Source organism: Lissotriton vulgaris, chromosome 10, assembly GCF_964263255.1.
Source record: "Lissotriton vulgaris chromosome 10, aLisVul1.2, whole genome shotgun sequence".
NCBI lineage: Eukaryota > Metazoa > Chordata > Amphibia > Caudata > Salamandridae > Lissotriton > Lissotriton vulgaris.
In genome coordinates this window covers 201,393,567-201,417,442 of record NC_141698.1, presented here as the reverse complement: position 1 = coordinate 201,417,442, position 23,876 = coordinate 201,393,567, and the positions used below count along the sequence as shown (strand labels likewise).

At 45.6% G+C, this 23,876-nt stretch overlaps 1 protein-coding gene across 1 annotated transcript in view; it reads left to right on the top strand.

The window, feature by feature from the left end:
* The first annotated feature begins 3,548 nt into the window (after positions 1 to 3,548).
* DLEC1 (DLEC1 cilia and flagella associated protein) overlaps positions 3,549 to 23,876 on the top strand; it is a 712,951-nt gene continuing 692,623 nt past the window's right edge. The window contains exon 1 of the mRNA XM_086940885.1: positions 3,549 to 3,625. The gene's annotated coding sequence lies outside the window, so the exon portion shown is untranslated. The remainder of the gene's footprint in view (positions 3,626 to 23,876) is intronic.

Here is a 23,876-nt window from a genome sequence, read left to right as displayed (position 1 = left end):
GTCAGGAATAACACAGTGAAACTAGCAGCATACGCAGACAATATACTGATCACAACAAATAACCCGACCACCTCAATAGTGGCGCTGATGAACACCATAGAAGAGTACGCGCTAGCCTCAGGCTATAAACTAAACAGGGAGAAATCAGAATGTAAACCCATGAACTGCCACACAGCAAGTGCGGTCCTGGGTACCTCTGGATTGGCATGGCAAAAGAAGCCCTTAAAATATCTAGGTCTCCTTTTCGTCAGAGATCTGAGGTCAACCCTAGATCATAACGAAGAATCTGTCTTAAATAAAGTAAAAGGGAAACTGGACTCCTGGACCCCCAAATTCATCAGCTGGTGGGGACGGGTGCAGCGATCAAGATGATGATAACACCCATGATCAACTACATGCTAGGTATGCTACATTAACACTCACTGAGGAATTCCACAAGAAGCTAGACAACATGATCAACAAGTTCCTATGGAAGGATAAGAAACCTAGGATTAGCCTGTAAAAACTGAGATTGTGCAAGAACTTGGGAGGGCTAAACATCATGAACTTCAAGGTATTCCAAACGGCCTGCCTGGCCAAACAGGGTATATTTTGGCTCATACCGAACCAGGAGTACACGCCAGTATGGCTCACGCTAGAGACGGACATCCTAGAGGGTGCAGACCCCATAGCCATGCTCACAGCCAACAAGCACCCTGAAGCAAACAACGCAGTTCTCAAGAACACGAGAAAGGCACTCCTGAAGGCAGACAGGAGGATGGAGCATAGTATCAGGAGGTCGAGATAGGAATCAATTTGGTTCAACTCAAAAATACAATACAGAGGGAAGACACTAGACAATAGGGCGTGGTATGAGGGAGGGATCACCACACCTGCACAGCTAGGGAAGGATGATACACCTTTAATATTTGACACCCTGAAACAGGCCTACAATCTACCCAACATAGAATTCTATGAATTCCTAAAAATCAGAGCAGCTATCACAAAAGCAAGCCTGACTAAAGGGACCCCCTCCATCATACAATACATGCACAACCTGAAAAGGATCGGGCACCAGACCGCCCCACTGTACAAGCTCTTAGGTCCACACATGTCAACACTGAACAGAAAAACGATAGAGTTCTGGGAAGCACTGCATAACAGACATTTTAGCAAAGATGAGAAGTCCCGCCTCTGGGTCTCAGCCTCCAAGAACAAAGTCTCCCCCCAGCATGCGCAAACAAAGTACTGGCTACTGCACAGGGCGTTCTGGACACCGGCTCGCCTAGCTGAAGTCGGTGTCATAGAGAGCGACACATGCTGGAATTGCCATAAAGCAAAAGGGGATCTTGCCCAGCTCATCTACGACTGCTCGAAAGTCAAGTCTTTTTGGAGCAAAGTGAACGACTTCATCAACACGTTAGTGCGGGAAACATACAGCAAGGTCTCGATGGATTAGCCACCGCATTCATGGCCCCAGATTTAGAATCCAAGGAGGACAGGGAACTGGTTGACCTCTTACTCACAGCGGCAGTTAAAACAATCTTAGCGAACTGGAAGAACACAGGCAAGGCGACATTTAAGAGCTGGGTCAACTGGGTAACCTTCCTCAGGGGGGCGGACAACATCACGGCAAGGAGTTCAACCAGTCACACAGCAAGAAGTGGGATGTGGGCCGCCCTGGACGCACACTTAGGGTCACACAAACCCCTGTAGACAGACAACCACCCATCACCCGTCGCTGGTAACCGCTGTAGGCTAGAGGAGAACCACCATGCTAATGGTCGGTCCCCCCCCCTATCCTCTTTTTTCTCCTCTCTCTTCACACTTTCTTTCCCTTCTCTTGGGGCCTACAGAAACGTCAACTACCAATATCAGCCTACCCTACGAAGATGCCGAATGCAACCACAAGGCGCTTGTATCTCACCTGTATCGCCCCCGCATTACCACTGTACTGTATTACACAATGTCTTCAATAAAATTCTTTGAAATAAAAAAAAAACAAAGGGCGCTACACAATTATGAATAACATAACAAACAGTGTCATCCCATTTCTCAGGCTGCTGTAGTGTATGAATCCTCCCTAACCGCAAGCAGATAATCTGACAGAAGTGTCTGCCTCGAAGAGCAACAGTTAGTAACAACTCTGGGTTTCCAGTAACATACCCCCCTAAAACAACAAACTTCACAAGTGAGGGGCCCTGCGTGTGTCACTAGACTCAGCGCTAGAATCTGTGCCCCGTTCAGCGAGGTCAGCCGTGCAGAGATGAAAGGCCTAGTGTTTATAAGCGGTGCACGTTTGTATTTGGTCTGCCCTAGTGTGGGATTTTATTTTGTTGCTTTCATGGATATTAAACTACGCTCTAGTCATTTTCTTTTGCAACTCCTTTCAGGTTTTCAAAATGGAATACCACAAGTAAGAAAAGAATTATGCCAAGTTTAAAAAGTGAAGCAGGGCTGACTGTAACATTCATCCTTCATACACTTGTGAAAGCATTATTGTTATATTATTGTGTTAGATAGTAAAGACAGAACATAAACTTTTATTTGGAAAAAACAAACACCTTTTTAAGAAGAGCTATATAAAAAGCATATTTTATGAGCAAAGGTGATTTGTAGACAGAGCCTGAAAAACCCGCCTGTGTTTGGGGTTGTGAATAAATAGTTTTAGAAATACAAATAGCCCCAGAAATGTTTGCGTATGCAGCAGGGAGATTAACTGATTTGCCCAGAATCACAGGATGGTGAGTCGACGCCGTGACTCAAACATGGTTTTTGCCCAGAATCACAGGATGGTGAGCCGACGCTGTGACTCCAACATGGTTACCCAGCTTCCCACTCAGCAGCTCTGGTGATTATGTCAAATCCTTGTGCTTTAGGGAGATTGCCTACCGTCGTGTTATGTGCCTATGCTCTGTTTACGTACGGTTCTGTTGCAGTGAGGCCTTTTGTGCCCCTTATGTTATGTGCAGTGCGCACGACTCAAATTGCGCTTATTATCTTATTGTGTGCTAGCAAACTCCCACCTTGCAAGTATAACTGTGCTAATTAAACTGACAAAACCTCTGGGACCTCAACCCCCTCTCATCGCACACACTCAAGAAATCCCGGCCTCTAACTGCATAGACTTGCCTCACTTTAAGAAACCTATCGAGCCAAGGAATCACGTGTTACAAGAACTGGTGAAAAGTGCGCGTAGTGATACTTTGAACACAAAGTGCGATACACATAACAAACCGTGTCATCACGTTTCTCATGCTGCTGTGGTGCATGAATCCTCCCTAACCGCAAGCAGCTAATCTGACAGAAGTGTCATACCTATGGAACGACCACAGCGACTGAATTACATTTGGCAATAAACCGATAGATGTCCGACCCCATTACCTTACTACGGAGAGTATTGACGTCAATCCTCTCCGTAGTAAGGAAGGCGGGTAATAGAGTCGGACATCTATCGGTTTATTACCAAATTTAATTCCGTCGCTGTGGTCCTTCGATATGTAAGCATTGCCAATGTGAGTGTTGACCCGGATGTGGCCTTGTAATGAAAAGCATTGCCATGGCGACGGCTTGTATACAAAGATGGCGCCGCTCTCTTCGTTGAACTAGTGAGCGATTTTCCAAAAGTTGTGCTTTCCCGGCAGAGGTAGGTAGAGAATAGGAGGGTATGGAGCAGTGTCTCTAAGCCACCCAATCCGCACCCCTTGACAACCCGATCACTGTCCGGTGCAGGCGCCTCGACGCATCCTTTAATTGTACTGCAATAAGTATCGCCATCTGCGCATTTATTTACATTTTCTCAATGTATTAGATATGCTCACTTGTTCATGGCTTCCACGTAGTTTTCCAACACACGTGACACCTGTCTGCACGTGCGGTGTAAAACAACGCACTTTGCGTGCGTGCGTGCGTGTACGGTACCGCTTTCATAAGTGTGGTGGGCAAAACCGTCACAGCTCTTAAAGCGCAAAAAAGCCAGGGCTGGTTCATGATGTCCCACATAATAATTACGTTTTTTTTATAATGTATTTTTAATTCAGTTACCTTCTCAACATGTAGCAAGCAGATCAGATGTTGCTATGCATTCCTGTTTAAGCTAACGTTTTGTTTTACATTTTTTAATAACTATCCTGCTCCAATGTAAGTGAATGCATAAATTGCAATTTTCTTTCTGTGACAAAGTATCTGTGAGCGCTTCACTCTTAAACGTTTTAATGTATTCTTTGACTGCATAACACATAATGCCTATTTCAATCGTTGTGCATTTCTTGTGTCATGCTGATGCTTGTGACATCTAGGATTAGTCATAAGGAGTATCTGAATGTAAGACAGAAGCACACCTAAATTAGATAAGCACTAAAATCTGCTTTTTTGGTCTCCTGTGGTGTTCTGGACCCTAGGCTGCTGAGTAATAATGACACGGACACAATGTGGTGGGGTACTAAAAACTGACCGCAAGCACGTGCGATCTGCCCTTTTATTAGCAGACGCCATGTCGCCTATGTTGGATGGGTGTGGGTTGAGTGTGAGACCAGCCCTTTTTTTTTTTTTATTTTAAATTTAATGCGATTTTATACAGCGCAAACTTTACCAGAAGGAGACAGAGCGATTTACATAAGAACCAGTTTCAGTACATAAGGATTTAGGGTTACGTGCGTTACATAAAAGATACAAACAGAAAAAATTGCAAATGTACAAGTTGTAAAGTCACACAAGGAAGAGAGTCACTCAAGGAAGCAATACAAATGGATAGACTCTAAACGTCACATAAGAATGGTAGAGAGTACAATGGTCTACAGCATATACTAGTGATTAGAGTTATCTCTATATACATATACTAGCAGCCCGTCCCGACCTTGTCCGGGAGCATTCAGGCTTCCCCTACCCCTGCCTGCCCCGACATTGCCCAGCAGCCCGTGCCCCCGCCTGCCCCGTCCCCCTCCTGCCCCGACCCCCGGCTGCCCCAGTTTAAGGTGCGTTCACCTGTCTTCGTGGTGGGGTCTACTACCAAGTAGATTCTGACAGTGAATGGGAAGACAGATGAGGAGATGATTGTTATGCCCCCGAGACTCTGACTTTCGCCTCTGTGCTCCATAAAGACACACATGCATCTATTCATTATTAAAGCGTGTTGCAGTAACCCCAAATGGTAGCAGGAGCATCTGTGCATCCCAACATCTCGTCCCCCGCCTGGCCCGACATACTACAGCGTGTTGCAGTAACCCCAAATGGTAGTAGGAGTATCTGTGCATCTTGTGAACTTTCGTCAGCCGATCCCCGTCCCCCGCCTGGCCCGACACCCACCTGCCCCGACATTGTCCCCGGAGGTTTACCTGATCCGCCGCTCCTCAGTTTACCGCTCCTCGCCTCTCTGCTCCTCACCGCGGCCCGACACCTGCCTGCCCCGACATTGTCCCCTGCTTACCTGATCCGCTGCTCCTCAGTTTACCGCTCCTTGCCTCTCTGCTCCTCACCGCCTGTCCGCCGCCGCTCCTCCCCCACGCCATGTCAGCCTCTCCGCTGCTCCCACCGCCGCTGGCCTCACGTCACCGCTCCTCCCTCGCGCCATGTCCGCCGCTCCTCGGACGCTTCTCCTCCCCGTGGTGACGTGAGCACGCACGTCGTGGCCGGCGCTACTTTGGGGGGGATTACTTTTTTTTAAATATAAATATTGTAAATAACGTTTTATTTTGACATTTATTTAGCCTATAAACATCTACACACCCTGAGGATTTCAACGGTGTATCGGGTGTGTAGATTGGCGCAGTTGTTCCCGAGTTTACCCGCCCCAAAGCCTGAAAGTTCTTACTTTATTATAGTAGTATAGATATACACAAATAGTAGAATTGGGTGGGAGTAGGGAGGGTGGGAGGGATACTGGGGTATGGAAAAAAGGCAAATCAGAAACATTTGAGGATCGTCAAGGGGGAAACGAGGGAGTGTGAGACCAACTCTTTGGAGTGGCTGGGTAAAGCTACATGTCCAGCAGGACACTATATCCCTCCCAAATGTTTACGAAAACCAAAAACGAGTCCAATCTGTGGGAATATATTAACCAAACGAAACCCCACTGAGTCTCTCAGTCTCTAAAGGATGTCCGCAAGACAGTAGTGGACAAGTGGACAGGTGAAGCTGCGAGCACCTGGATATCACTGCTCGCATCCATGATTTAACCAGATGACTCTGGGCATGAACACAGGTGTGAATTTAATCCGGACCCTTCGACAGCCTGTCAGTCGGGTTAAAGTCCACCCATGGACTGTGGGTCTGTCCCGGCTGCTCTTGCGGTGGTGGGTTGGTGTCAACAGTACAAACTAGGAAGCATCAAGAGGATCGATGGAGTCTGCTGCAGAGCTTTCCCATGGAGAGGCTTGACTTCATGAAGGAAAACCTTGCAGGACTGGGACTGCATTGACGATTTTTGGACGTCATCCTTTGATACCCCTGCACCTTCCAGTACCTGTTGGTGGAAAAGTTTCAGGTTCATCTCTCATGCAGGATTCCCTTGAGGGCCTTTTCACTAGGTCACCACATGACCATGTGGGCTGTGCTGGGAGGCGAGTGGGCCACTGCCAGACTGCCAGCAGAGCCACGGTTGAGTCACTCATGCAACCACAAGGGTAAATGATCCATGCCCAGTTGTGCTCAGCAACAGGACCCAGGTACGGGTAGGGCCAGCAGGTAGTCTCTGGAAAATTGGTCCCTCATGGTGCAAAGAGTGCTTTTTGGGTCTAGTTGTGGTTCGCGGACTTAAGGCTCCACTCTAGTGTTGAGATGCTCTTTCGGTGGTTAGGGTGATGCACATGGTATTCTGGTGTTATTTCTATTAGACAACCTGTACAACAGGAGACAAAAGCTTGCAGGGGTAGGGTGACTGGAGGTACTTTGCATCCCTGTAGCTCGGTGTGTTTCTATGCTGTTCTTCTCCTACGGCATATGCGGTTCTTAGTCGGGATGCCAAGCAGCCACCACTGGGCCTTGCGGTGACCTTCAGGCCCATCCTTGCTTTCTTCGTGCAGGCAGATGATGACAGCAGCAGCCGGCAATTCCTGCCCAATGCAACCTCACCTTCCCTTTTTCTGCTGTTTTTCCTTTCCATCCAGCAGGATATGTCGTATCGGCACAGTGATTGATTGATTGATTTATTTATTTGTTGATTAATTAAAACCATTACAACAAAGAACAGAAATAAATACAAACACAACACATTACCAGATTAAATATTCCAGGATACAATGCATAAAGTTGACCACAATCAATTAACTTTTTCCAGTTCGGTGTAATTTAAAATTATTATTTCATTTTTAAAACAGTCTATAGGGCTTGTCATTTTTCAGGGATAAAGTGCACGTATGTCATTTGATAAAAATAATACACATAATAAATAGAACATTATCTAAAAAATAGTACTCTAAAAACAAACAATTAGTACATTGAAAAGAGCCATATAAATAATTCATCATCACCTTAAAAACAGCAACATCCTCATTTCACAGCCGTAACAAATTTAGCATATACTTTGGGTGTCAACCTTACATAATTTCATTTCCACTGTAAGCATAAATTTTACAAATTGGTGTGCTACGGCGAGATTTTTGATCTCTTATCAGATCACTATAGATCTAGATCCCAACTCAGGTCGACTGAACCTTTGTTACCTGTCATAGAGTAAAAAGCAATCCACTACTAGGTTAATCAGTTTAGGACTTTACACAACTCTGAAGAACCACTTACTACGAATAAGTTTTAAAAGTTTTATTATAAAGCCAAAGATAACTGGAGATACAAACATCTCAATATAAGGTTCAACAGATACACTGGCATCAATACAAACATGAATTCTCTAAATGTTCTTAGGCGACAGAAGAATATCACCAAAACTAATTCAAAAATCATCAAGTTTGCAAGAATGGACACAAGTTGTAACTTGTGCGACATTTACAAAAGGGAAGGAAAATCCAAATTAGACTGTCCCTACACTAGACTAAGTGACATCCCTACTTAGCAAGATCTTAACCTAAAAAGGTGTCAGCCGTGGTGACTTCCAAAGAAGATCACTCACTTTCCCTTAGTCTTTGTTGTAAATCTGTGCATCGCAGTTATGCCCTATCTGTCTACCCATCTGCTCTCTTAGGTTCCTCAGGCCATCTGCTCTAACTCCACCCAGGGGTGCTGTCCCTAATACAAAATCACAATTACAGTAGAAACGCCCCTCAGAGACGCCCCTCACGTACACCCCTCACGTGGTGTCGGTTCTGGCTTTTTCCATGCTGATACTCCTCTGGGCTCCTTGTTAGCGTTGACCTTGCTTCTTAGGCTCTTCTCCGGCAAGACGGTACCCCCCAGGAAATTCCTGAACCCTCCTCCAGGCCTGTGCCTGTCTCCCAGAACAGAGCTCTATTCATCACTCTCCTGATTGGAACCCCCTCGCACCTGCAAACAGACACCCATGAAGTGGGCCCCAAATTCCGGCCTCCAGCTTATCTCCTGAGTCGTAAACCTTCGAGCATGGTCCACAATTTATGCTTAGCACGACCTGATTCTAACTAGCACATGCAGATCAAAAGAAACAACCTTATCTCTCCAGGCCTACTAGAATTACATGAAACAGGCCTGTGCACACTATGAAGCTTTATTTCTCAGCCTAAACAGTATTCTAGCTTATTACACACACTGGTTATAGGGAACACTTCTATAAAACGTATATTTTCAGTTCTATGATCAATAATACTTTGAATTATAACAGCAGTAATCCATATCATGTGAAATTGTAAAGGCACGTTTTCTTTCTCAGTGAACTGCCATGAGGCCTACACATTTCTACGTTTAGCAGCATTACATTCTCCTCTGCAACAGCCACATAACATGGAATTTAATATCATTCTAACATCTCTAAACACTTCTACATTAGCTTTTCATACTGATATATGCACTCTGTATTAATTAAACACTCTTATATGTATGCACTCTATAAATTCGACACTCTTATATGTTCCTTTAACTAGACTGGTGCAACGTGCTTGTAAATATGGTGCACCTCTACATTTTACTTGATTTGCGCTCTCTCAGTTCCCCCCTTTGATGACCTTTAGAGGTCATCACCATCACAACACCATCCCTGAGGTATGAATTGAATCAAACAGAAAAATAATACTCAAAGCTATCGCGTTCATAAAATATACTAAGCAACAAACTACATGTGATTCCATAAGTCAATGGAAGATGATGGTACCTAATACCTTCGTCTACAGAGGCTGGCAATTGCATGCAGACATTGCAGTCCTTTGCATCCATAGCATCAATGTATTCATAAAGTAATTTAGCATATGCATTTGATTTGAAATTTCCTTGTGATTCATCTACGTGCAACCTACGAGCTTCTGCTGCTAGCAAAGCTTTATCTTTCTCTGTATTGTCCCCCCTTTGACCAGCAGTAGTAGGTTTCGGTGTCACTACAACCTTTGCTTCTTTTGTTGCCTTCTCTTCATTTTAATGTCCCACTATATATGATACAGTAACTACTAAAACTATAAGTAAAATTACTCCCACTAAAAGTGTGCCTACTATGCATTTTGCCTTGCGGTTCGGGTTGCCGGCCTCCATGATCTCAAGACAGTGTAGTTCTATTTTTCTACCACAACACAAGTCTCTGCTCTTTGCTCCTTCAACAGTGTTTTCTTTGCTTATTCGGTCTTTTCGAACCACACCTGGAAGCTGGTAATCCCTTTTGCAAGATCAGTCTTTTGAATTATAGCAACAGACAACCCTAGCCCTTCTCCGTCCACTAAATGGAAAAGTCCCTAAGTTTCTTCTTCTTCCACTTGGCGCTAGGTTATCTTCTCAATCCGTTTATTTACAAAGTCTTTAGCAGTCTGTAATCATGCGTGTTCCAGCGGCTCTAATCACATATTCTAAAATTTCTAAGCGAAGAATGATCTCCTCGAGTGCTGGTATCGTTGGACCAAAAGTCGGAAATTCTACTCTGTTTAAAACCAGTTCTCTTATTCTGCTCAGATAAGGAGGATTGGGAACAGTGAGTGTCAGCAACCCTTCGATCTCAAGTCCAGGTACCAACAACACCACTTCCAATGTTATGATTGGGTCAGTACTGGTCACTGTCACTTCCCTCACCCTCCCGGATCTCCGTGCACTAGACATCTGCTGCTAGGTACGTCCACTCAGGAGTGGCGTATATTCTGCAGGGCACTCACACCCTCCTTGATCTTCTTGGACCCTCCTGTTCTTGATTCTGTGCACCTTCGTCCAGATCTGAGTCTTCAGATATAGGAGCAAGGGTTCTCTCTGGAGTTGGCTTCAAGCTCAGCCTCTTCTTCCTTTCAGGCCAACTAGCTTCTCCACGCCTTGTTCTCCTATTTCTTGTCCTCACACTCGGTTCTTGATCACTTGTGACTTGATCAGTGTCTGAGCCGTATTCACAGCAACTTTCTCCTTTTCTCTCAGCTCGTCTCCCGGTCATGCATGCGTCCCATTCATACCCTGAAAAATGATTACTTCCGACCAAGCGATCACTTTCCTTGACTGTACGCCCACAGTCTAACTGTAATTGTCACCTTAACTGACGAAATGTCTTTCCGTGAACGTCCAGACAATCGCCTTGACTGATAGGTTACTTACACACAGTAACTTCCGACCTGCGTCCGTTACCCATACACTCACTCTTGCGTTCCCCTATCACGGTCCTGCGGGCGATCAGTGGTACCTCATGACCCCCTTTACAATGGTCGACAATTACTCTGGATGTCCGATACACCCGAACCACTTAAGCTCTTCTCTGAACTTAAGATTTTCACCAGGTTGCGCGCGCTCACAACCCTCCCTTAATCACACTACAGGCATTCAACTCCGCATGACATTACAATACAGATACAACACAAAACACCGCAATCTGACAACGCATGACCCTTATTATACTCACTCTCGTCCGACTCTGCTGCTTTTCTCTCGCACCGCCAGCACTTTCTTCGGCAGGCGATTCTTCTGCTGCTCATCTCTCGATCTCTAGGGGCCTCGGGGTAATCTTAACCTAGTCTAGATCACCTTCCTCTAGAAGGTAACCATCCTACTCTGCTACCAACTGCTACGGCGGGATTTTTGATCTCTTATCAGATCACTATAGATCTAGATCCCAACTCAGGTCGACTGAACCTTTGTTACCTGTCATAGAGTAAAAAGCAATCCACTACTAGGTTAATCAGTTTGGGACTTTACACAACTCTGAAGAACCACTTACTACGAATAAGTTTTAAAAGTTTTATTATAAAGCCAAAGATAACTGGAGATACAAACATCTCAATATAAGGTTCAACAGATACACTGGCATCAATACAAACATGAATTCTCTAAATGTTCTTAGGCGACAGAAGAATATCACCAAAACTAATTCAAAAATCATCAAGTTTGCAAGAATGGACACAAGTTGTAACTTGTGCGACATTTACAAAAGGGAAGGAAAATCCAAATTAGACTGTCCCTACACTAGACTAAGTGACATCCCTACTTAGCAAGATCTTAACCTAAAAAGGTGTCAGCCGTGGTGACTTCCAAAGAAGATCACTCACTTTCCCTTAGTCTTTGTTGTAAATCTGTGCATCGCAGTTATGCCCTATCTGCCTACCCATCCGCTCTCTTAGGTTCCTCAGGCCATCTGCTCTAACTCCACCCAAGGGTGCTGTCCCTAATACAAAATCACAATTACAGTAGAAACGCCCCTCAGAGACGCCCCTCACGTACACCCCTCACGTGGTGTCGGTTCTGGCTTTTTCCATGCTGATACTCCTCTGGGCTCCTTGTTAGCGTTGACCTTGCTTCTCAGGCTCTTCTCCGGCAAGACGGTACCCCCCAGGAAATTCCTGAACCCTCCTCCAGGCCTGTGCCTGTCTCCCAGAACAGAGCTCTATTCATCACTCTCCTGATTGGAACCCCCTCGCACCTGCAAACAGACACCCATGAAGTGGGCCCCAAATTCCGGCCTCCAGCTTATCTCCTGAGTCATAAACCTTCGAGCATGGTCCACAATTTATGCTTAGCACGACCTGATTCTAACTAGCACATGCAGATCAAAAGAAACGACCTTATCTCTCCAGGCCTACTAGAATTACATGAAACAGGCCTGTGCACACTATGAACCTTTATTTCTCAGCCTAAACAGTATTCTAGCTTATTACACACACTGGTTATAGGGAACACTTCTATAAAACGTATATTTTCAGTTCTATGATCAATAATACTTTGAATTATAACAGCAGTAATCCATATCATGTGAAATTGTAAAGGCACGTATTCTTTCTCAGTGAACTGCCATGAGGCCTACACATTTCTACGTTTAGCAGCATTACATTCTCCTCTGCAACAGCCACATAACATGGAATTTAATATCATTCTAACATCTCTAAACACTTCTACATTAGCTTTTCATACTGATATATGCACTCTGTATTAATTAAACACTCTTATATGTATGCACTCTATAAATTCGACACTCTTATATGTTCCTTTAACTAGACTGGTGCAACATGCTTGTAAATATGGTGCACCTCTACATTTTACTTGATTTGCGCTCTCTCAGGTGTATTATATGGACGTTGACACCACTTGAGCAAAATATTAATGCCGATCTACAAGTCCTATGTCCCATTTCTATAAAAATAGGTTTTAAAATTGTTTTCTGTTCCTTCATCATTTTTGGGCATAGTGTTACCATATGCAGCAAGGTTTCATCATATTGCCCACATAGCCGACAAATATTTGATACCCATTTGGACTTCCATTTGGGAGTTCCATCTTTAGTTGAATAGATTCCAAACCTTAATAACATAAATTTGTTCTTAATTAAGGGTTTTTGATGAAAAAGTAAATAGGGTTGGACCATCATTTTGTCGAAGCAATTGGCAATGGACCAAAAGTGTTTTTTTTCCCCAACTCATATTTATCCAACACTTCTGACAGCAAGGCAACGGTTGAATTAATTAATTTTTTATAAACCATTTTACTCCTTGTTTCGTCTTCCAATTTGGGACATTCGAATTTTAGGAGACACTCGGCTAAATAATCCTGCCAGCTTCTAGAATATTCACTTGTCGAAATCTCGCTCCAACACATATTGGCCAACATGCCCTCCTCGGCTCGAGATAATGCCAATAGTGTTATAACAAATGCAGCTTTACGCACCAAGAGCTGATGCCGTAAGCCAAATTCCAATCTTAAATTGGCACGTGAAATCTGCCTAGGAATCCTAAATACTGATTTATATGTCCTTGCAACTATGGCCTCCAATACTTTCACGTCTCTACCCTTAAAAATAACGGACCCATAGTCCAGGGAGGGAATGAGTTTTGCTTTCATGACTTTAAGTAGGTGGTCATAATTGGGGCATACTAATTTATCTCTTAATTTACGAAATGCGAAAGCAAGTGAGGTACCTTTAGCCTCTAAGTTATTAAAATGCTGTCTAAATAATAGTCGATCATCGAATGTAATTCCCAAATATTTATAAGTTTTTACACAGTCAACAGACAAACCATTGATATTCAATTCCTTAACTCCAAGTTTGCCTTTCCCTATTAACATTATTTTTGTTTTTTTTATATTAATTGTTAAACCATTTTGGGTTACATATATATTAAAAGAACTTATTAGTCTTTTTAGTCCTATCATAGTTTGGCTAAGTAAAATAGTATCATCAGCATACTATAAATATTTGATTTCTTTACCCATTACAGAAGTGGAATGTGAATTTACATCCTTAAAATGGGTTGGGAGATCGGACATAAATAAATTAAAAAGACAAGGAGCGAGCACACATCCTTGTTTTAAGCCAAGATTTGTTACAAGGCGACGGGTACTTTCCTTTCTTCGGCAGCCTTGCGCCCTACCTCAGCATGGGCCTTTCTTCCCCTGCCAATCACGGCGCTCTGAACACAGGCAGGTCCAGAGCCCACAGTGCGACCTTGGGTAGCACTTGCATTACAAGGTCAGAAACACGGTGTCGGGCATGGTAGGCACAACCAGTGCTTTAAATGGACAAAAATAAGTGCAGGTACTCATCAAAAGGAGGGATAGACTGGGGGTGGAGCTTGGGGAAGGCATAATGGCGGTGCTAAAGGCGGAACAAGGGGTGGTGCTACGTTTTTGACCTTTCCAAGGTTTTTATGCAAGAAATCTTTATGCATTGTTAGAATATCGGATGTATCTGTCCATTAGCTTTTTACACTAATACCATTTATATAGCACTTACTAATAAGTGCTTATTACTACCCAAAGTAACCATTTTTTTTGGCAACCTTAAAAAATGAAAAGATTGGGAGGAGGAGCTACGTGGGCATCCAAGATGGTCGCGTGAGCCGAGAGCTCCCGAGACCCGCGCCGCCCTTATTGATCTATCCTTTTGCTATCCTGGTCACTTCGACGGGCCTTTGAAGTACTACTCTTGCTGATGCTGCTGTACTTTTTGGGGCCGAGATCGGACTTCGGGAACCATATTTACGTCGTCCTAATCTTTCTGGCCTAGCCCCGGACGGGACCGGGGGCTCTGCTGCTTTAGATGGCCGAGCAGTAATGCAACAACAACGGCTGCCTGGCATCTGCTTCACCGATGGTGTGTCACTTTCACTTTCGGTTTCTTGTCCCTCCTTGAACTGACTGCCTACGACCTAATTTACACTCCTGGTTCTGGTGGTCTAACCAGTTGCACGTCTCCATCGCAGTACCGGCTCAGTGGACTGTGATTTTTGTGAGGCTGAGACTCTAGAGATCCGGAAGGTCGCTGCCATTCTATCGCACCCGGGTGGACCTAGCGGGGTGCTGATTCCAACATGGCGACGAAACCCGAACTGGAGAAGCGCAGGAAAGTCACCAATCGTGGGGGATCGATCCAGTCTAATGTGATAGATCGCTATACTCAGCCGAGAGGATCCCCCAGTGCTACCGGCCGCAGTTTAGAGGACCCAAAGACGGACATGACGGCCTCATCGGAGGTGTCCCTTCAAGACCTACTGGCCGCCATTTCAGGACTCAAGGCAGATATGGGTCAACAATATGAGGCCATCGTGTCCAAGATAGACACGGTTGCGGTTGATGTTACCCTTATTCGGGCCGATTTAGCTAAAACTAACGAGAGGGTCAAGGCATTGGACCTAAAAGCTAACAGTCTGGTGACGGATAAGGCGGAAGCGCAATCTGAGATCGGGAATCTGCGGTCGTCGCAGGACCTGCTAAATAGACGAATGGAGGAGTACGACAACAGGGCCCGGCGAAACAACATCCGCCTGGTCGGGGTGCCGGAGGACAGTGGTGCTGCCTCGATCGATTTACTGGTCGAGGAATTAATCGTTGCTAAACTTGCTCCCGCAGGCCTCAGTAAGTTTTTTGCGGTCGAGCGTGCATGCCGCTTCTCAGGTGGACAGGTTAAGCCGGGGGGACCCCCGAGGCCTATTATCGCTAGGCTGTTTCACTTTCGGGACAGGGACGCCATTCTTCAGGCCGCTCGCAAGCACGGCCCACTGAAGTTCGACAACAGCTCTGTCTCTATCTACCCTGACTTTACTCCTCAAGTACAGTGGCAACGGTCTGGGTTCCTGGGAGTGAAACGTCGCCTGAGAGATCTGGGATTTAAATATGCGATGCTGTTCCCTGCTCGCCTACGTATCGAATACAGGGAACGTGCTTACTTCTTTGATCAACCGGACAGTGCCAGTGACTGGTTGGACTCGTTGCCAAAGGACGATGCCGAGAGCAGAGGCCCCGAAGGCGAGGACGGAGGCGCATCGGCGCAGGAATGACTTTGGGTCCTGAGGTCCGATTTTGGATCGTAACTTTTGCAGAGTAACTTATATCATGTGCCTTCACCCTTATGTCCGGGGTGGGGCGGGTTGGGGTAGTTTCTCCCTTCCTCCTCAAGGGTTCTTTGTGTAGATTCAGATGGGGCGACAGGGAAACTGCAGTTTGGGGTGACTTCTTAGTCAGCAGGGGTGCAGGGTGGGGGGTGTTGTAACAGGTTCTTGGTTGGGGGGTGGGAGGTGGGGACTTGGTTATGTTCTGTGTTCTATGTTTCTCTTTTCACATGGTACTGTATCGCTTTCGTGCATCCTTGTTCTAAGGTTCCGGGAGGGGTTGGGCTGGGACTCTTTCTGGGATGGGGGGGGGTGACGTGAAGGTTCTATCCTGGAACGTTAATGGCTTGGGGGACAGGATCAAACGTGGTTTGTGTTGCAATTTATAAGACGTCATTCCCCTGATGTTGTTTTACTTCAAGAAACCCATTTGATTGGTAATGCCTGTAAAGCTCTTGATCGTCGAGGTTACCGACTTGTCGCTCACGCTGGTTTTACATCCGGCTCCCGAGGGGTTGGTATAATGGTAAAATCCTCTTTAGCCCTTGAAATTGATGATGTCACCCTCGATGATCGGGGTCGCTATGCTGCCGTCTCGGGGAGATGGGAGGGGAAGCTGATTGTAATTGTTGTTGTTTATGTTCCCCCGGGACTGCAGGCTACCACTTATGCTGACCTGGGTAGGACTCTCCTGGGGCTTCCAGATGGACTCCTGATCATGGGTGGGGATTTTAATTCGGTGATGTCGGGCGAGTGTGATCGGCTGCCCCCTAGAGTTCTGCCATTGTCACAGATGTGGCTGACTGACTTAGCGGAAACTTTCGGGTTGGTAGATGTTTGGCGGTCGCTGCACCCCTCCCAAACTCAATACACTATCCACTCTGGTGCTCATGGCAGCCTCTCAAGAATTGATTATTTTTTCATGTTGACTGCTAACTTATCCTTGGTGCGTGAAGTCCGACATCTCCCCAGGGGTATTTCTGATCATTCTCCCTTGTTGCTCGAGGTTTCGGTGGGAGGTCTTTCTGGAAGCAGAGTTCCCCCTGTCCCGCCCTGGCACTTTAGGAACCCTCGGCTTCGATCCGATTTGATTAAGGCGATTGATTGTTACTTTGATGAGAATGTGGGTTCGGTTGCTTCCCCTACGGTTCTGTGGGAGGCCTTTAAAACTGTTATACGGGGTTCCGCACTGTCCCTTATTGCAGCTGACAGGAAGGCTAGGAGGGAGGCGGTGTTGGCCCTTGAGGCCGAAATAACTACGCTCGAAAGTGAGTTGGGTGGAGATGATACGCCTGCACTCCTGCACTCCTTAGAACTGAAGCAGGCAGATTATAGAGCCTGTGTGACTGACGCTGCTAAGGTGATGCGTATGAATCAGATGGGCCGTTTGTATGATGTGGGTGACAAGGCTAGAAAACTCCTGGCGTGGCTGGATAAGGCTGAAAGGATGAACCGCGTTGTGCCCGTTATCACCCATGAGACTGGTGAATGTGTGACTGATCCCGGTGGGATTGTTGAATGTTTCGTGGATCATTTCCGAACAGTTTACAGCTCAGTGAGGGACCGTGATGAGGCCGATTCCCGTTTACTGTTGCGTGACATTGCACTGCCCTGTGTCTCAGAGGAGGATAGATTGGCCCTGGAGGCTCCCATTACAGTGGATGAGATCGCTCTTGCCATCAGGTCCTTGCGTTCGGGTAAGGCGATGGGTCCCAATGGCTTGCTATCGAGCTCTATAAACTTCGACCGGATAAAATGGCTGCTCACTTGCGGACAATGTTTCTGGATGCATTTGAGGCGGGCGTCCTTCCGTCTGAACAGCGCTTGGCTACTATAGTGGTCATTTACAAGGAGGGCAAGCCTCGTGACCGTTGCACCTCTTATCGCCCCATCTCATTGCTTAATGCCGAGCCAAAAATTCTGGCTAAAGTTCTTGCTAATCGTTTATTGTCTGTGATCAGCGACTTGATCCATCCGGATCAGTCCGGTTTCATACCCCATCGAAACACAGCTCTTAACCTTCGCAGACTCCACAGCGTTCTCGCGAGAGCTGGAACTCTCACTGAGCCTGCAGTGGTGGCCTCCCTGGATGCTACAATGGCCTTCGACACCATAGAGTGGCCGTATTTGTGGGCGGCCCTTTCCAAGTTCGGCTTCGGCCCTAGCTTCATCGCATGGGTGCGGCTCCTGTACGAACAACCGTTGGCCCAAGTCGTGGTGAACGGCAGAGGTTCTGATTCGTTTCTGTTGGGGCGTGGCACCCGTCAGGGGTGCCCGCTCTCCCCACTTCTTTTTGCATTGGCACTGGAACCCCTTGCAGCGTGGCTTCGATGGGAGCCCTCGATTAAAGGGATCCGATGGGCGCCGGATCTGGAGGATCGCGTCTCGCTTTACGCGGACGATATCCTTCTTTATTTCACCTCACCCCAGAAGTCTTTAAACGTGCTCTTCGATGTCCTCACCTCCTTTGGTAAAAACTCTGGGCTGGTTATCAACTGGACCAAATCATGTGTCTATGTTATAGCAGGGGTACTGCCTTTGCTGCCCAGCAGGTTCCCTATTCAGGTGGTAGAGGATGGCTTTAAATATTTGGGGATCTTTATTTCCATGGACTCCTCGGTGCGATACGATCGTAATCTGTACGCTCCTCTTCGCCGCCTCAAGCTGGATGTGCGACGGTGGCGTGAATTGCCTTTGTCTCCATTGGGACGAGCGGCACTTTTTAAAATGATGTCGCTCCCCAGGTTCCTATATGCCTTGCAGAACTTTTACGATCCTGTCCCCGCTCGCTATTTCCGTGAGATTGAAGGTCTACAGAGGCAATTGATTTGGGACGGACGTGCTCGTATTGCCTTATCAAAACTTACGCTCCCCTGGTACGATGGCGGTATTGCTCTGCCCGACATCAAACGTTATTACTGGGCCTCGCACTTGAGTGCGGTTAACCATGTGACGTATTCCCCGGAACCCGCTCCCGCTTTCGCCCTGGATAAACTCCTGTTGCCAGGCGGCAACTTCAATAGAGCTTTGTACTCGAAGTCACCACTCCGTCTTTTGACTGGTCCTACGAAATGTGCTGTGCGTGCCTGGAAGGATGCGAACGAGGCTACAGGCTGGGGCGGCAGATTGACGCGTATGACCCCACTGTATGATTCTGAACGGCTGGGTAATCTGTGGCGGACGAAAGGGTTTGATAGGTGGGATATGATTGGGATTAGCAAGGTGGATGATCTTTGGGCCAGAGGAGCAGTGAAATCCTTTGAGGCCCTAAAGGTAGAATATCAATTGGATGATAAGGAGTATTTTTGATACCTTCAGGTGCGGCATGCCCTATCCTCCGCCTTTCCCCCTGGGACTGACGTCCCCCAGTCATCTCCGTTGGAAGATCGTATTCTTGATGGCCATGTTCCGGACAGTACGATCTCCTTAATTTATAAAAAACTCATTAACAACAGGGCTGACCTGCTGGAGAAGCTTCGTGCCTCCTGGGTGGCGGATGGGCTCGAACTGGATGACGAAGACTGGCAAATGGCTATTTCTTCCCCTAAGGAGGTGGCTATCCCGGCTCGACTCCGTTTTGTGCAACTAAAGATCCTCCACCGCGTCTATGTGACTGGTGTGCGTTTGGTACGAATGGGGCTTGCGACAGATGGATTATGTAGACGTGGCTGTGGTATGAATGGTACTTTTCTTCATATTTTGTGGGAGTGCCCGGTTATCTCTGCTTTCTGGTCTAGGGTCCACGATGTGATGGGGCGTGTTACTGGGGTCCCTCTCCTTCCCGAGGCAAGGCGCTGCCTGCTTAATGTGTGGGAGCCTACGGACTGTACGGCTGCTCAGACTTTCTGGATTACCCTGGGCAACATGGTCGCCAAAAGGGACATTGCACAGCTTTGGGGCTCCAACAGACCGCCTGGCCTCAGTGCCTGGCAAGATAACATGGATTGGTGCATGTTTCGGGAGAAGACGGTGTATGAGGCTCGGGGTCGTCCTAGGAAGTGGAATAGAATCTGGGCGCAATGGAATGAATACCGGGGTGACATTTGTACCCCACCACTTGACTATGCCGAGGCCATTCCCCCCTCCCCATAGTTCACGTTCCTTTCATTAATTCGATAATAGGCTTACTTTCCTTAGCCATGCCAACGCAGTGGTTTCAGCGTCCTTTTATACCTTGAGAATGGTAAAGAAGCTCTCCCGTTTCTTCCTCCAAACTCAGGTAAAACCCTAATGTCTACGCTAGTCCTCTCAAAAATTGATTATTGCAACGGACTATGGCTAAATGCACAGGAACAAGTCATGAATAAATTACAACTAGTGCAAAATGCTGCTGCAAGAATCCTAACCGGCACACCCAAATTTTCGTCCATCTCACCCATTATTCGCCAACTACATTGGCTGCCTGTCAGAAGCCGCACAAAGTTTAAGGCTTTGTGCATTGTTTATAAAACATTGCACAATACCGGACCGGACTTCCTAAAAAAATCCATCACTTTCCACAAACCCAATCGTTCCTTACGCTCTGCGGCATCTCAGCTACTTGATATTCCACGCACGAGGAAAGCAACATGGGGTGACAAACGCTTCACAGTTGCTGCCTCTAAATTGTGGAATCAGCTCCCCCTTAATATCAGATCTAGCTCTTCCTTACTTATATTTCGTAAGCACATAAAAACTTGGCTTTTTAACCAGTAAGTTTCTGTAAGAGCTCCCTGTAATCTTAACGAACTCTAGCGCCGAGACACCGAAAGGTATTTGTGTGCTCTAGAAATTTTATAAATAAATAAATAAATTATCTTCTATTTTTCACTCCCTTCATCGTTCCCCTCCCCTAGTGGACTTGCTTCCATTCTTGTATATCGCTTCCCGTTTTTCCTCCCCTCCTGCGAACTTGCTATTGCTTTACCATGTGTTTGTTCTTCTGTTTGTTTACCTTCGACAAAATAACAAAATTGAACCTTCGATATCCTCTAATTATCGCTTTATGCACTGCACCATTATGTAGCACGTAGCGGCCTTCCTTGCTGTATGATGTGTTGTACTTTTTGACCGATTGTCATAGCGGCCGGCCCGGAAGGGTTGTAGGCAGACGCTGTGTACTGTGCATTTGGTAAATAAAGGTTTAAAAAAAAAAAAAAATGAAAAGATTGAGAAAAAAACCAGTAAGGTGCTATATATATGCCTTGTTGTTGCATGCAGGTCCTTGCTGCAGGGGCATAATTCACTAAGATATATGCCAAGGATGTTAACTTGTGACCTACAGATAAGACAAGGATCTATGCAACAAAAACAGTATCCAACTGAGCTATCTACATAAAAAAACACATCTCTGATCTACCTGCTGTATGCTATACTTTCCAGCAGGCACAATGACCCTCTATGCAATTTTATGGTGAGTTGAACCTTAGATTACAATGCACACAAATCTTTCTAGCAAGCGCATTAACCACCAGAGTTATCCACTTTATTGCTACTTATGGTGCCCCAATCTTACTTACTTAACCCCTTCGCTGCTGATGACGAGCTCAGCTCGTCAAGAGCCACTGTGGTCATGTGCGGATGACGAGCTGAGCTCGTCATCTAACGCGGCTTTTCGAAAAAAGCCGCACAGCGGAAAAATAACCGCCGCAGCGATGCGGTTAAGAGAAAGGCACTGGCTTCCTGTTTCATACGATTAGTAAATGCTTAGCTGCAAAAAAGCCAGCAATTCATCAGACACTCTTTTCATTCTTGGCACTTGTGGGTATTTCTGCCTAAAATGGAAATCAGAGTTGCTTTCCAAGGGACATACTTTGTGTAGCTTCAGTACGCATTATATACTCTCTCTCGCTGCCACTGGATAAGAAATGTTGACCCAGAGACACTGGTGAAGTTGCTGCTAGTGGCTCAACCTTTCAACATTCCATTTTATGTGATTGAAAAGGAGTGGTGGACAGAATAAACAGGTTGCACATGTGATTTTAGATGAATAAGGGTATCTAACTGGGTTCTCTGAATACACTCTGTGTAATTAAAATATACACCTATATATGTAACACAGCACACATGTTGAAAAAATTTCTCTGTTAGATTATTTGAATTACTCTAAAATCTTTTGTTGACATTACTTTGCTGTATTTATTGCGATCCCACGTATGTTAATTTAGATAATAATGTATTATATGCCTCATATACTTAATACAGTAAATGTGAAATGTATTCTTGCATTTTTAACTGTTGATGAAAGAAATATTTAAAAAAAGCAACAGACATTCGCATCACCTTACAAATGGCAAGAGGGTCTGTCTGAATCGAAATATGGCTACTGACATGAAGTCCCAGTCAGGAGATGAGACTTATTACAAATAAAATATGTTTCCTGTGCTTGTACTCAAATAACTTGTACCAATGACCACCTGGGGGTGCAAAATAGATGAAGCGTTTCAGTTTTCCTGCTTTTGTTGCCCAATCACAGTGTGCAATAAATTGTAACCATGAGTGTGAGTTACATGCACTTACCTAGTCATGCTTTCCATATACTGGCTTCTGATTAAAATACAGCCGTATACTTCCTTGTGGTATGTAAGCCCAGATGGTTTAGCGCTGGCTGCAAACATCTCTGTTCAAAAAGCCTATCGCATTTTTCACAGGGATCAGCGAGTTCGGTACCGAGATCCCATTATATATTACACATTCAAATAGGCACTTTAGTTGTGAAACAATGGTTAGAGATAGTGAAAGTCAGCGCAAACATTTTGTTCTGTCCAGGCATATTGAAAATACCCACCACAGGCAACAGTAATTGGAAAAAATGCTTGTATGTATTTTGTAGATGCACAATTTCAAGTATTTGACTTTTACATAGTGCTCAGCATCTTGTCTTGTGATAGATGTATTGGTGAATATGTGTTAAAAAGCCTAATGGCAGCAGTTTACATAAAGCGAGTTCTGCTACAGAAGCGTCATTGCAGCACTGTGTTACCCTGAGAAATTCCCCTCACACCCTCGCCCATTAGGTTTAATAGCCACCTCTCTGCCCCAGCTGTCTATAAACAAAGGATAAATGAACCTCCCTGCAGCCACAACTCTGCTCTGATGGCTTCCAGAGCAGTACAAGCAGATCAATGTGTAATGGTGACAAGAGCAGCTGTTCTCTTGTTCTCTTGTAGGAGCCCAGTCCAGGCTTCCACTGTGATTAAGAGTGGAAGGTGCTGCAGAGGTACAAGGTGATGGATGTATGTCGTTACAACGCATACTTTTACAACGCATACCTTTACAACGCATTTTTTACACCGCAACATCCATTACAACGCATTCCATTACAACGCATGCCATTACAACGAAATCTTTGAAACTACCTTTACAACACATTCCACTACAACGCATACTACATTTACAACGCATACCATTACATTGCATGTATGGTAAGTATTGGATAGTGTAGGGGTAGTAAAAATTACTATTCTAACTCCAGGGGGTGCAACAGTAGGGTAAGTGTTGGATAGTGTAGGGGTTAAAATTACTATTCTGACTCCAGGGGGTGCAACAGTAGGGTAAGTATTGGATAGTGTAGGGGTAAAAAATACTATTCTAACTCCAGGGGGTGCAACAGTAGGGTAAGTGTTGGATAGTGTAGGTATGCATTGTAATGGTATGCGTTGTAATGACTGCGTTGTAAAGGTATGCGTTGTAGTGACATACGATGTAATGGTTGCGTTGTAATGGCATGCGTTGTAATGGATGTTGCGTTGTAAAAGTTTCGTTGTAAAGGTAGTGCGTTGTAAAAGTTGCGTTGTAAGTGTTGTTTCCCAAGGTGATTGATGAACGGAGGGCCACCAGCATCAAAGCCATGCCAGCTCAGTACGACAACTATACACAAAATTTCAAATTGGACAACCCAGTGCAGTAATCAGACAAGAACACTGAATCATGATATGAACTGCCGATAACGGGACACAGAGCTCTGTTCAAAGCTACGAGCATGCTTAAAACCACAAATGAGAACCTTTCTCTTACACTTCAGCATCCATCACACTGCTAAGGACTGCGTCCCATAACACGATAACTGCA